Below are 14,659 nucleotides of genomic sequence, written 5' to 3'. Positions count from 1 at the left end.
AAGAAAGAAAGAAAGAGGGAAAGGGAGAGGGGGGGAGGGGATGGGAATGGGGAGGGGAGAGGAGGGGCGGGGAGGGGATGGGGGAAAGGGAGAGGGAGGGGGATAGGGAGAGGGCACCACCCAGGGATAGGAATAAAGAAAAACATGGTCCTGTGGGCTGGCCAATCGGAGCTAAGAGCAGCCCAGATGAAACAGAAAATAGGAAGAAATAATTCTGTGTTATCGATAGGGAAATGGGCTCTAACAGCATGGGAGGTAGACAGTTGCCCAGCTGTTGTGCTGCCTATGGCATATTTAAAGTAGAAAGGCTGTGTGTGTCTTTTATCTGGGAACATAAATGGTCTAAAGCTGGAAGAAAACCCTGAGCTGGGATTTATTAATATTAGCTCCACACCCCTCCATGATCCCTGCATCAGTGTCTGCCTCTAGGTTCCTATCCTGCTTGTGCTGTCCTGACGTCCTTCAATGATGAACAGTGGGATAAAAATGCAAGTCAAATAAACCCTTTCCTCCCTCAAGTTGCTTTGGTCATGGTAATCCATTATAACAATGATAAGCCTAAGACAGAAATTGGTACCAGGATAGTAGGATATTGCTGTGACAGACGTGACCATGCTTTTGGAAGGATTGTGAAAAGACTTTGGAGCTTTGGGCTAGAAAAGCCATTGATTGTTCAAAGCTTGGGTGAGCCTCCTGTGGGAGCTTGGAAGATGAGTATTGAGTGAAATAGAGGCCTGGCTTATGAAATTTCAGAGGAAAGTTCAGGGGTCTAATGGCTTTATTAGAGCCCTTTGTTAATTTGAAGAATCTAGGGGTTCTGGTTAGCTGCGACTGAAGAATCAGCTATGATTAACAAGATAGCAGAACTACTAAAGTGAAACCTCTGTTTTGCTTGGATAATTGATGTCAGTTTTCTGGACCTGAGAAATTAGTGGTGATTAAGAAGAGACCAGCAGTGTTGAGGTGAAATCTTCCGGGAAGCATTACCTCAGAGTCAGTGCATGGAAGCTGTGGTCAAAGTTGCACCTTGTGTTGGGAGCTGAACTTGGAAGTGTGAGAATCATCCAGGGGTCATGGATTGCAGATTAAGGGTTGACCTTGTGTGGCAGGGCTGGAGTTCCTGAAGAGAAGCCAGAAGAGGCTATTGGTAAAAGTGCAGCCCAGTTGCAGTAAGAGACCCCAGTACTTCAGAGATGTCAATACCATGAGATACCAAGAATAGCAGCAGTGGTAGAATGGAGCCGGCCAGAGCCTAGAGACAAGCTGTCTATGCTTCAGAGGGCAGATCCAGAGAAGTGACCCGAGCCCTATGGAGGACCCCAGAACATTGTGAATGGGTCCCAGACATTGAACACTGAGTTAGTCACTCACCAGGAGTTTGTTTCTTCTTTGTTCAGATTGTGACTGTGCCCTGCTTCGTTCCTCTTGAAATAAGGAAATATTTAACTTATATTTTCTATTTTACAGGAGCCCCCACTTGAATGACTGAATTTTTAAAAAGAGATTTTAGATTTCAAAAGAGACTGACATTTTTTTTGAGACTAATTTTTAAAGTGTTTGAATTTATAAAGACTGGGACATTTTAAGTTTGTAAAATGTTTTATATTGTAATGACAATATTAATGTGTGATCATGAGCATGAACAAGAAAGGAAAGGCTGTGGCTTAATTGTTGATGTTGACAAGGGGTCAGTTGTGTGTTTAGTTTGTCAACTTGACAAAATCTAGAGTCATTAGGAGCTAACCTCAATAAAGAGAATGCCTCCTTAAGATTAGCCTATAGGACATTTTCTTAATTAGTGATTTATGTGTGTGTGTGGGTCCCACTCATTATGGTTGGTGCTGGTTTCTATAAGAAAGCAGGCTGAGCAAGCCATGAGGAGCAAGCCAGTAAGCAGTACCCCTCCATGGCTTCTGTATCACCTCCTGCCTCCAGGTTCCTGTCCTATTTGAACTCCTGTCCTGAATTCCTTCAGTCATGAACAGTGACATGGAAGAGTGAGCCATAGAAATCCTTTGTTCCCCAATTTGCTGTAATTTAATGCTGCTAGGTTTCTCTGGGACACGTTATGTGGTAAGAGGTTATTGGAACAGAAACAGTGTTCTCTTTAGTGTCCTAAGTAGGCTTTTGTGGTCTATAGCAGTCACCAAATTCTCTATTTGTGGGGGGGGGGGAAGGGTTTCTTTTGATCACACAGCCACAAACTATAGAAAGAGACGTCGGATTAGGTTTATGTACCTAAATACATAGTAATCATCTTAGCTCTTAGCTCAGTCGAGCCTGTTGCAGAAAAACCACAGGAGCCTGACAAAATTAGCTCTCTGCTTCCAAAAGCTATGACAGAAAAAGCCAGTTACACACTACATATGAAAACATGATGTCATATTTGATTTTTAAAAGTGTTTTTGCATATATCTGAGCTTGTCATGGGCATAGATTTTTGTCTGTTTTATTAACATTGTATCTCTAAAGTCTAGAGGAGTGCTCAGTAAAAATATGTTGAATGAATGAGTGAATGAGTACTGGTGTTCATTGTTAGCTTGACAAAAATCTGAAACTATCTGGGAGATGGGCCTCTGACAATTGTCTAGGAGGGAAGTTTATGTTCATTCTGCTAACAGAGGTGGGAAGACCTACTCTGTGGGTGGCACATTGCCCAGGCAGGGAATCCTGAACCAGATAAGAGTGGAGAAAGTTAGCGGATTGCTAGCATGTATTCATTCACCTCTTTCTGTTCCTGACTGTAGATGCAACATGACCCGCCTCCTCAGATTCCTGCTGCTGCGGCTTCACTGCTATAATGGACTATAACCTGGAACTGTGAGTTAAGTAAGCCCTTTCTCCTTTAAGTTGTTTCTGGCAGAATATGTATCACAACTGGGAAAAACCAAAAACTGAGCAAGAACTAGGCAAGTGTTAATTAAGACACCTGGCAGGAAACACCAGAAAATGTATTTCTGGAGGGTAGAATTGTATGTGGGTTTTGTTTGTTGCTTTCTTCTTTTCTCCCAGTTTCTCCACCGTGCTTATGGGCTGCTTGCATGACACACTTATAAAATGCAACGGTGCTTTGTTTTAGAATAAAGGCAGCTTTAGAAAGGCCCTGGGAGAATCTCTTCCCCCTGTAGGTTTTTCCTACATTGGAAAACAGAGCTCAGATTGCATCCCAACTCTGATTGACTATTCCTAGTGCTGATTGCCTAGCAAGCTTTGTGGAGGATTTTAAAGTTACACCTGGTTGATTAGTAATGTCTGCTGTGGAGCAGGTATAGAGGAGAGTATACTTGCCTTGTGAATACATGCCTTGGGCAGTTTTTGCTGTTTTATATCTTTACAAATTAGTGATCCTGATTAGTTCCTCAGGTGAATTAAATTTTAATAGGTGTTAGCACATGTGTGTGTGTATGGGGGGTTTGTTGAACTATTAGAGAAGGACAAAGTACATTTGAAAATGAACTCTCTTTTGCAATCCAGAACTCATGGCTCAGTATGAGCTTTGACACGTATAAAAAGAATATGACATTCAAAGCGGGTCAGTGTGATGATGCTGTTAATAATGAGGCTGATCTAAGTATAAAGACCTGATGGTTTAAAAGTATAGAGAGGCTAGCGAGATGGCTCATTGATTAAGACAGTGGTTCTTAGCCTTTCTAATGCTATGACCCTTTAATATAGTACCTCGTATTGTAGCGCTCCCCCCAACCATAAAGTCATTTTTGTTGCTACTTTGTAACTGTAACTGCTACTGTTATGACCTGTAACATAAATATCTGTGTTTTCAATGGTCAGAGATGACCCAGGAGTTGAGAATCCTGGGTTAAAAGCACATACTTTCTTTTAAGTTGACCTCGGTTTACTCTCTAGCATCCATGTTGGATGTCCCTATAACTCTAGTTCCAGGGGCACTGGTCACCTCTTGCCTCTACTGGGTAGTAGCATGGGTGTTCCCATACCCACAGTAGACTACACACACATATGCATTATTATAAATAATAGTTTCAAAAATAAAGGCATAGATGATGGTGCAAGCCACATGTACTGGGTCAGCATTCAAAATTTCATTTAATAGATGAAGACTTCACCCATATTTTTTTTTAAGGAAGCAAAATTTTAATGTAGTAAGGCAGACTAACGCCCACCTCCTCCCAACCAAGGATGCCTGTATCCATAATGTTTGGACTTGAAACATAGTAGTCAGTCTTGAAGGAACTGAGAGCTGCTATGTGATCACCAATCTAGTTTGACTGGTCTTTGCATTGTTGTTGCTATGTAACTATGTTAGGTCATGCGACAAAGAGAAATTAAGGGGCTGGATGAAATATAGTTGCAAATCATTTAACATAAAAGTAGGGAAAGATCCTTGTGTTCACACTAAAATCACAAGAGTCTTTAAAAGTAGAAGAGAAAGGCAAAACAAACCAACAAAAGCAACAAAAAAACAACAACCAGAGAGATGACTTTTTTTTAACTAGAAAAGAGAACCAGGAGTAAGGGACCTGGTAGCCCGAATAGTCTGCTTGATGAGTAGATGAGGGGAGCCAAGAATTAGGGACTGGACAGCCTTTTGGAAAAGGCCACAAAATTTACACCAGAATCAGGGAAGAAAAGGTAGCCTGCTGCCTCGTTGGTATTAGCCCTCTGGGATCCATGTCAGACTTCTAACCCACAGAACTATACAATAGCAAATTTGGGGTGTTTACACCACCAAGCACCTGATTAGAGCTGAAACAGGAAACTGGCCTATGGTGTGCTCTTGTTTTACTTTAAAAAGGAAATGACGGTTTTGCAGCCCCTTCCTTTAGTAACCCCGTGCTCCTTGTAGCTCTCCATGTACAATTCATCTCTAGTTGGTGCGCAAGAAGACGGTTTAGGATCAAGTCTCTTAGCTTTGACTGCTCCATGAAACGAAAGCAAGTTTCAACCCAGCTGATTAAAAAACGGTCTTTAATCTTATGTCTGTCCAGCAAGACCACAAGTCATTGCATAATTGCAGTTGTGTGTGGCATAATGATGGGGATGTGTTCTGAAAATGTTACTTAATTGTATCATTGTGTGAAAGAGAGTGTGCTTATCCTAATTATAGAGCTAAACTATCACAGGTGATGTGTACTCCTGGGGTCCCATCACTGTGCATGATACTGACCACAACAATGCTATTTGGCAGGAAACAGAGGTATCATGCTTACCTGCTGACCCTTCTCATCCAGCTCAGATGGTCCTTAAAGGTGCAATAGTCCTGATATTTAGTGGTAGCCAAAGCAATGTCTATATGATTGCTTTTTTTGGTCATGATCTATCTATCTATCTATCTATCTATCTATCTATCTATCTATCTATCTACCTACCTACCTACCTACCTATCTATTTTTTTAGACAGGGTCTCTTGTAGCCCAGGCTGTCCTCAAACTCCCTAAATTGGTAAAGAAGATCTTGAACTCTTGAGTCTTCTGCCTTTTCTTCCTAAGTGCTGGGATTACAGCTGTATGCCGCCATACCTTGCTTGTCTGTCCAACTTTAGATACACGTGAGAAACTTTTGAAAATGACCCTCTAGGCAATACCTCACACCAACTAAGTCTGAATGCCTGGAGTGAGTTTAGACACCAGCACTGTTTTCTTATTAGACTTCAGAGACTAGGTTTGGAAACTTCTGCTCTGGAATTGCAGACTAAAGTTTGGGTAGATACTGTCCTAGCCTTTAACTGGTTTATTTCTGGGGCTACATTGTTTATATCCATTTTATTTTTGTAGATGTGTATGCATATATGTATGTACACAAATTATGACAGTTGTATATTTATTTATATATAACTGTCTTGTTTTACAATTTACCGGAAAGTAAGTTCTCAGGTATTTGAGCTTAATGACATTCAGTTTCTCTTAAACTTTAGAAATTGTGTGTGTGGTATAAGTGTGTGTGTGTTTATGTATGTATGTGTGGTATATGTGTGTGTGGTATATGTTTATATGTATGTGTAGGTGGTGTATATGTGTGGTATGTATATGTGTGGTGTGTGTGTAAGGTGTGTATGTGTAGGTATGTTTGTGGTATGTGTGGTGTATATGTGTGTGCATGGTATGTGTGGTTTATGCGTTTATGTATTTGTATGTGGTACATGTATGTGGTAGGTATATATATGTAGTAGATATATGTATGGTTTTTATGTGCATAGTGTGTGTGTGTGGTATATGTATGTGTGCTATGTGTGTATGTGTGCATGATGTGTATGTAGGTATATGTATGTGGTATGTGTTTGTGGAGTGGTGTGGGTATGTGTGTGTTGCAGAAAATTAATACCATACATATGCCCTGTGAGCACCACACAGCTGCTTTACCACTGAGTTATAGCCTGTGATCACAGACTTGTTTATAACAAATTTCTTGAGTCGGCCAGAGATATTTATGACTCCCCCCCTTAAATTTGGATATTATATGTTTTTCAATGGCAATTCTTTTATTGCTCCTGCATTGTCTATATTACTAGCATATATTTAAAGACTATCTTTCTAGTAGTGTATTTCTGTTGAGCCAGTCATATTATTCTGATACTAAGACAAAAACGCAGAAGCAGGAAAACCATTTAAACTGTTCAGTAAATAAAGGAAATCCCCACAAAGACAGATTCTAGCCTTGTGACCTTTTGTCTTTTAGCAGGTCTGGAAAATTCCTGTTTCCTGGGGTTAAGCAGGAAATCTAAGGAAATGAAATGGACCCGTGTTTAAGGTGGGGTGAGATAGGAGAAGAGAGAAGAGGTAGACAGTTTGCTGGACAGCCCACTTGTAGAAGAAGTCAGTTAAGAACACACTGACAATATTTTGTCATTCAAATCAAACATGTTTGGGCCTGGGACTTCATCCAGAGACAATGGTGGATGGGTGGGGTAAGTGTCCTGAAGTCGGTCTCCTCAGAATTCAGCCTTGGTCACAATGACAGCAGATGGTGTAATCTTGCTATTGTTTTCTTCTTCCCTTAAGGAATAAGATGCTTTTGGGCTCCTTGACATCAGTTATAATCACAGAAAATCATCCTTATTTACATGTTCTACTTACACCACCACATAATCCATTTATGAAGCATAACTCTTTGACTTAATAACTAGAGATATTATCCAAGGCAGAACTCTGTGTTGAGTTAATGTAACTGCCTGGAGTACCGACTTTGCATGTTCTGCTGATATTTATTGTTTCTTAACAGAGTTGATATGTAATCAGGGATCAGCCTAACCCTTGCCATCCTTAGAGCAGCATTATAGGCCCATGAAGGGAACACTGTGCAGTCAAAAGAACAGAATGGCGGCCCAGGTGGAACCTAACATTGCCACTGGGCCAGTTCAGTCACTTGCCCAAGGAACCACCCCCCTGGTCACTCCTTCATTCATGCTAAAGAGACAGGAATCAGTCCTTCAGTAAGATACTGGAATTTTCTCAGTCTAAATTCCTAGCACAGTCCCTGGGAGTCACCTTGAGGTTAGCTGGGTCTACCCACCTCTCTGAAGCCACCAGAAAGGTGCAACTTTATTTAGTTATTTATTTGAGCCTTTGTTTGGATGCTGGCCAGACATAAATATACCTTTGCTAGTATTTGGGGCTCCTCTTCCCACCCTGGTTCTACTTGTCCTCCTTGTCTCTAACCTCCAGACTGACTTCACTGGCAAGGCTTTTTTTCCTATTTCTCTTCTTCATCCTCCTCCATTTGGCAGCTACCAAAGTGTCTAGCCCTGGGGGTGGTTCATTTAAACTCTAATAACACTCTTGAGCTTCTGCTTCAGTCCATTCTAGTATTCTTTTATTAGTGAGACGATGGACCCCCAAGAGGGGACCCCGGTTTTTGTGATGCCATGATGTAAGGTCTCATGGCATTGAGTCAATGGTGGCTTTTGAGAAAGAGCAACTGTGGAAGGGATAGGTTCACACGTGAGCAACAGCGACATGTGCCATACACAGTAGGCCTTGTGATACCAGCACCTGACAGGCTAAAGCACTGCAAGTTCGAAGCTAGCCTGATTTACACAGCAGTTCCAGGACAGCCTGGACTCTAAAGGGAGACTTTGTCTCAAGAACATAAAACAACAAAAAGTAAGGAATTGGTGAGATTATTTACTTAAGAGAGGTGTTAGTGAGGGCTCAGTGGTTAAGAGCACATTCCTGGGTACCTGAGTACTGTTCCCAGCACTACAGCAGGGGGCTGACAAACTGCCTGTAACCCCTGCTCCAGAGGGATCTGATACTTCTGGCCTATGTAGGTACTTGTATTCATGAGCACACACCATCCCCGTGTCCCCCCCCACACACATAATTAAAATGATAAAATTAAGTTTTTTAAAAAAGATTTAAAAATCGGCCTCCTGCCTTGTTTTGATCTTTTTCTGTCAAACCAGACACAGGTGTTCTTCTTCCCCTTGATTGATATCTGCCCAAATCCACTGTGTCTCTGACATTCTTTCTTTTGGCTTTCCTTTCTTAATGCAAAAATCCACACTGCCGATACTTAGTTGATTTGAAGTTCTAAACAGTGTTCCCGTAAATACTTGTAACCCAAATTCGTTAGAAATCTAATAATCTTTTTGTTTTCTGTTTTTCAGTAAACATACTGACTGCTACGTTCCTCTTGGCTTAACCTGGTGGCCAGGTTCCTAATGTGTGTTATGGCAAACTTTTCATTTCATATGATACATTCGATAAAACCAGTTTGGTTTCCCCTTTTGTTATAAACAAGAAAAGAGCTTCTAAAAGTGAGGCAGTATTGATGGCCTTATTTTCTACTGCATAGCTGGTAAGGGTTAAAGCTACAATTGGGGAGTCCTTCTGTTTACAGTTTGGACAAGGACTTGGTGACAAAGGTCATACAACTGGCCAATGGGGGTGCTAGCTTCTAACTCACGTGTCTTGACTAACACCCTGCTGTGGTGCCTCAACATAGCTTTAAAGATATTTCTGTGTTTGGTACTTTTAATAACAATGTATAGTAGGCAGGCTGGGATTATTCTAGCTTAGACATTATTAAACTGAATTCCAAAGTAGAAACTATAGACCAAATTATTACAAAGCAGAGTTCTCTACACTGAGGACCTTTTCGGTGTGGAGAAAGCCCCAGATAATTTCATTTCTTTTATTTATTTTTGTAATTTTATGTGTATGGATGTTTTGCCTGCATGTGTATGTATGTACCATATGTGTGCCTGGCGTTCACAGAGACTAGAAGAGGGCACTGGATCCCCCAGAATTGGAGTTATAGAAGGTCCTAAGCTACCATGTGGGTGCTAGACACTGAACTGGGCCCCCTGAAAGAATACCTAGTGCTTTTCATTGCTGAGACATTTCTCCAGCTCTGATTTTATTTCATAAGACTTCTGATATCTTTATATAGAATAAATGTCCCAAAGTATCACACATACTTTAAATATTTACAATAAAGAAAAACACTGTAGATTGGACTTTGACTGTTCCCCAAAGGTCCACATTCAGAAAGTTTAGTCTCCAACTTGTGCCACCACTGGCAGAGGGAAAAACCTTCAGAAGGTGGGACCTATTGGAAGGCAGATAGAGTTTTGAGATTGACAGAGATATAGGGCCACTTCCTGTGTCTCTCTTTGCTTCCTGGTTGGCACAAAATGAGCATCTCTATTCTATCCCATTCTAGTGCCATGGGCCAAGACAAAGAGCTGAAATAACCCTTTTCTTTTTTTAAGTTGATCATCTCAGGGATCTTGTCACAGTGATGTCACAGCTGACCAACACACAAAATATCTCGTTAACATGGCTGTCAGCCTCTAGGACATCAAGGGTAGACATGTTCCATACTTTAGTCCCCATGAAGTCCAGGACAAACTATGATGAGGATGAGTGCTGGCTTTGGTCTAGAGCATGTATAGAAGGAGGGTCGAAGAAGGAAGTGAGTAGAGAGGGCCAGGCACACCGATGGAGATGTCCTCAGAGCATAGCCTTTCCATCTGATGCCATAGCACTTGCTAAACTAAACCAAACTTTGAGTTTCTTACATGGTTCCGAAAATTACCATTTAAGGGGCAACAGTAGCTGGGATCCTTGGCCTGGAGACGCATTTGCATAGCACTTTAAGGTTAAGAACATTTATCAGACAATAAAGGTGAGGATGTATCTAGTTGCCAGCAGCAGGGATGACTGATGGTGGATGGAGCTATGGGAAGATGGAAACAGATATTTGGTAATTTTCTCCATTTCCTGGAACATAGCACTTGAAACTCATGAAGTATCCAGAATGCTCAAGCCTCTTTTGTTTGCTAGCAATATGTTTGGTGACTTGTCATACCTTGCTGGTTGCTAGAAGAAATGGGGACATGATCATGTCAAGTTGAGAAGATGAGTTTACACCAATGACCAATAATTTAATCATGTATCCATTAAAAAGAAAAAGATCTCTCAAAGATCTTCTGGGCTGGTAGATGACATGGAAGACTATGGAGGAGACATTTCCAAGACAGAGTCTGGAAGCTCTATTGCCCTGTTTTTGTGTTTTGTCTCTGTATGGATTCCACTCTGTTCCAAGGAAACCATTTTCCTCAGTTCTGTGAGCCGTTCTAGCAAATGGTTGACCATGAGGAGAGAATTATGGGAACCCTCAACTTTGACCTGAAGTAGATGAAGCAACCAGCCATTAATGTGGTGTGATGTAGCGATGGTTTTGAGGGACTTGAGGTTTTAACATGTGCGCTCTGAGATAACATTGGTAGTTAGTATTGGAACTGAACAGAAGGTAGTGAAGTTAGCTGGTCTATGACAGACTGAAGGATGTGTTGGTCTGCGGAAAACTCCCACATATTTGGTGTCAGATGGGAATAGAGGACAGTTCATAGCACCTTTTATCCCAGCACTCTGGAGGCAGAGAAGATGGATCTCTGTGAGTTCGAGGCCAGCCTGGTCTATTAAGTGAGTTTAGGACACCCAGTGCTGGTTACATTGAGAAATCCTGTCTCGAAAAACAAACACAGCCAGGCGTGGTGGCGCACACCTTTAATCCCAGCACTCGGGAGGCAGAGGCAGGTGGATTTCTGAGTTCGAGGCCAGCTTGGTCTACAAAGTGAGTTCCAGGACAGCTAGGGCTACATAGAGAAACCCTGTCTCGAAAAACCAAAAAAAAAAAAGAAAAGAAAAGAAAAACAAACACAAACACAACAAGACAAAAGTAAAAAAACAAAACAAAACAAAAAACAGTTCAGGCGGAGAAGGAAAGTTTTAAAATTATCCTGGCTCTCCCTCTTCCCGGTTTGGATTCAATGCAGACTGAAGCGCCAGTTGACTTTTTTCCTAGAGGAGTAATAACTTCAGCCCAGACATAGGAGCCGCCCAACTGTTTCTTTTTCTTCTGCAGGTCCTCCTTTCTTTCTCTCTATTTCATTAAAAAAGGTTTATCAAGAATTTCTTAGGCCTTGAGCTATGGAGATGAATAGAACCCACAAGGCTCTTCTCATATGTTGCATGGAGTCTGGCTGGGAGAAAAGAAAACAGACAAGATAGCAGGAGATAAGAAACAAGTGTCATACTGAATGCAAAAGCCAGGGGATGGGTTGAAGACTAAGGACTACACCCAGACTATGCATTCTCTTCCTAAATATTTCTGAATAACCCAAGATACCTTGCTGGTCAAGGAACTCCGGGGAAGCATTGCCTACTCGGATGCTCAGAGTTTTATCCACCACCCCAGGGAAAGCAGCAGTAGTTTAAACAGTACGTAAAAATATGCATGCTTTGACTGGGGTGCGGATACAGAAGCACATGGTTGAACCCAGATGTGTGAGGGGATGTCACACATGAGTGATGTAGGTACAATAGAACAGGGACTTGCTTAGACAGTCTCTTTGAGGCAGGAGTTATTAATCCCCAACCCTAGCAAAATGTATCATAACTACAGATTTGTATCTTAGTGACAGCTGTGTTTAGATGCTGTGCTTAGTTTATTCTTTGTTACTGTTAACAGATTGTTTGGATAATTAAAATTGAGCCCTCATTTGGCAGAGTGATTGTCTATCATGTATGAAGACCTGGTATAGAAACCAGGCATGATGATGGATGAGGGATTCAAGATCATCTCCAGCTATACTGTGAATTTGAGGCCAAACTGGACTTAAAACTCTGTGTCAAACAACTCCACTACAAAACCCAGGCATGGTAGTACGTGACTATAGTACTAGTACGCAAGCTATGCAGGGCCATCCTGGACTACATGAGACCTCATGTTTCACTGGGGTGGGGAGAAACCAACCAAAAGAGATGGCAGAGGTTGGGGCTGGGAGTGTATTTCAACTCATAGTTTTCTGGTTGGTTGTTCCAGTTGCTGTTGGCCATGGGGACAGAGGTGTATGTGGCAGAGTGATGCCATTCATGGTGACTAGGAAGGGAAACTGAGAAAGAGGAGGTCTGGAGAGGTGGCCCAGCAGTTAGGAGCATGTGCTGCTCTTGCAAGAGGATCCAAGTTTACTTCCCAGTGCCCACATCAGGCAGCTCAAACTACCTTATAACTCCAGCTCCAGGAGATCTGACTTCTCTGGCCTCAGAGGGCACCTGCACCCCGTGCATATGTGTGTGCATATCCACATACAGACACATATATGCACACTTAACAATAAATATAAATAATAATAAAATAAATCTTAAAGAAAAGAGAAAGAGATTTTCTAATCTCTTTTCCCCAGTGACCACAGCTTACCTCTTAAATGTCTCCCACTTCCTGTAGTACTCTACCATTTGGATTTGATCAAATTCAACTTTCTAATGTGTTATTTGACCTGACTTTAAGCTTTATTGTACATTTAACCCTGCTCTTGATGAGATCTTTGTTGAGCAGTGATTGACAAAATTTTGCAAATAGACTTCAACTACCCATTTGACATTTTTTCCCAAGGTTTGTCAATTTCAGTTTTGTAAGATCTATATATAAAAAGGACAATTTGTCTCCTCTTTGTCAGTTAATAGCTTTCAAAAATAGATAAACAGAAGGACCACAGTCTGGGGCCAAGTTTTCTCCATTCTCCATACATTTGGTTTCCTGCCCAGAGTGTCTTCCCCTGCTCCACCTCAAACTGATGTCCAGAGTCAGATGGCCAGTTCCAAATGCCTATTCTGAGAGCCAGCTGCCTAGTTAATGGGGACCAGGGCAAATAAAAATGTCCAAAAAAAGAAGGTGCCATTAAAGGTATTAAAATAGAAAAAAAATGTGAAACAAAATAAAGGAATCAGCAAGACAATAACAGTAAACTTACAAACTGCAGAAAAGTATTGTGTGTGTGTGGTCATTTGGTTTCTGTACACTTACTTTGATATACACTCAAGAGGTTTCACAACCAGAGGTTCTAAACGTTTTCATTACTTCTAATGATGCTCTGGCATGGTCTGCTTCCAAGCCTGTGTAGTCACTTGACAGTTCATCACCTTAGCGAGGCCTGTTATTCTAGGAGCATGAGGAAGAGTTCACATCTGCACAGCCACTCTAGGACAGGCCTTGGTACAGAGGAGCCAGGGGGTCTACTGACGCAGAGCGTTCTGGTCTTTATAAAACTCATCAGTTCACTGAAGTTGTATCTCTAGTTGCTTCTGTTGCCATTGCTAGTCCAGGCCCAGGTCCCAGCGTAGCTATGCCAGGGCTCCTTGGTGGCCCATGGTCAGAGAGGACTCTGCATCCTGTTTCAGTTGTGACTTGGTCAGAGCTTTGTATGTATTGGCTGTTGCTGAGCCCTAACTCCTTGAACCAGTTGCTTTTCTCTTCTGCGTATGCATCAGTGCTCCACTGGCCTTCACTAGAAACCTAGGCTCAAGGACAACACATCGAGAATTTTAAGACAGTCTCTGGATGGTCCTTCCTTCAGTCTCAGCTGCGAACTTTGTTCCCCATTCTAAGAAGGAACAAAGTATCCACACATTGGTCTTCCTTCTTCTTGAGTTTCATGTGTTTTGCAAATTGTATCTTGGGTATTCTTGTGTCTCAAGCTGCATATGTAGCAGAGGATGGCCTAGTCGGCCATCAGTGGGAGGAGAGGCCCTTGGTCTTGCGAAGATTATATGCCCCACTAAAGAGGAATGCCAGGACCAGGAAGGGGAGTGGGTGAGTTGGAGAGCAGGACAGGGGGAGGGTATAGGGGACTTTAGGAGAGGAAACTAGGTAAGGGGATAGCATTTGAAATGTAAATGAAGAAAATATCTAATAAAACATGTTTATATGTAAAAAAAAAAAAAAAGAATTTTAAGGCAAAGCTGAGCATCAGAGTGAGCACAAGCCCTAGAAGGCTGCTTACATGCTCTTGAAGCCACCACACCTTTGGATTAATCCTTTCTGAGTGAATGTTCCAGCCTTCTAGTCAAACAAGGACATCAGAATTTGCTAGTCTTTGTTTTACCAAGCTTTGTGATGCTGGGCCAACCACGCCCACTCTCTCCTCCAGGCCTGCCCCATTGAGGTTGATGGCTACCTCAGACCTTCATTCTTGCTTGCTTCTATAGCATATCTAATCAGGGTTTGGGTTGAGGGCATTGTCCCTTTTATCAGTCTTGTCAAAGGACTCCTCCCTGGTCTGAGCTCTGGTTTATCTCACTCGTTTCTGCTCCTCGTTTCTGAGGTTGGAGTCATCTTGTGAGCAGACAATCTGCACGCATACCTTTATCTCAAGATCTGCTTCAAGAGGATTTTTGAG

The 14,659-nt window shown here is 41.9% G+C and overlaps 1 non-coding gene across 1 annotated transcript; it reads left to right on the top strand.

The window, feature by feature from the left end:
- Window positions 1-3,389: 3,389 nt before the first annotated feature.
- On the top strand, window positions 3,390-3,519 carry LOC115032254. The gene has a single exon (XR_003837901.1). It is a non-coding gene; the product is annotated as a small nucleolar RNA SNORA40 (small nucleolar RNA).
- The last annotated feature ends 11,140 nt before the right edge of the window (window positions 3,520-14,659 follow it).

Source organism: Mus caroli, chromosome 10 (genome assembly GCF_900094665.2).
Source record: "Mus caroli chromosome 10, CAROLI_EIJ_v1.1, whole genome shotgun sequence".
In the NCBI taxonomy this organism is placed as follows: domain Eukaryota; kingdom Metazoa; phylum Chordata; class Mammalia; order Rodentia; family Muridae; genus Mus; species Mus caroli.
The sequence above is the reverse complement of the archived record's forward strand: the minus strand, read 5'-3'. Positions and strand labels throughout refer to the sequence as shown.